Here is a 576-nt window from a genome sequence, read left to right as displayed (position 1 = left end):
TGCCAGAGCATGGAGGAGTTCCAGTGCCTGGACAGGATTGAAGAAGACAACCTGTGGGGTTGTCTACAGAGCAAAGGACAAGAAAACAGATGAAATTGTGGCTCTGAAGCAGTTAAAGATGGAGAAAGACAAGAAAGGCTTGCCAGTCACATCACTGAGGGAGATCAGCACCATCCTCAAGGCCTAGTGCCCCAATATTGTTACAGTCAGAGGAACAGTCATGAGCAGCAACATGGACAAGCTTTACATGCGGTGAACTACATGGAGCAGGACCTCAAGAACCTGGTAGAGAAGCAGCCGTTCCTGACAGGGGAGGTGAAGACCCTGATGATCCAACTGCTGAGTGAGGTGAAGGACCTTCATGACAAGTGGATCCTGCACTTTGACCTCAAGACCTCCAAACCATTCCTGAGCCATGCTGGCATTCTCAAGGTGGGTGACTTTAAGCTGGTTCAGGAGTATAGATCACCCCTAAAGATTATACCCCAACTGTGATGACCCTGTGGCATCATGTCCCAGAACTGCTGCTTGGTGCTAAGGAATGATCTACAGCTGTGGACATGTAGTCAGTGGGCT

General features: G+C 49.5%; 1 pseudogene; it reads left to right on the top strand.

The window, feature by feature from the left end:
* Positions 1-9: 9 nt before the first annotated feature.
* On the top strand, positions 10-569 carry LOC108490372 (annotated as a pseudogene).
* The last annotated feature ends 7 nt before the right edge of the window (positions 570-576 follow it).

Source organism: Nannospalax galili, unplaced genomic scaffold (genome assembly GCF_000622305.1).
Source record: "Nannospalax galili isolate Female #2095 unplaced genomic scaffold, S.galili_v1.0 C47721769, whole genome shotgun sequence".
In the NCBI taxonomy this organism is placed as follows: Eukaryota; Metazoa; Chordata; class Mammalia; order Rodentia; family Spalacidae; genus Nannospalax; species Nannospalax galili.
This window is presented reverse-complemented; position numbering and strand designations above follow the sequence as displayed.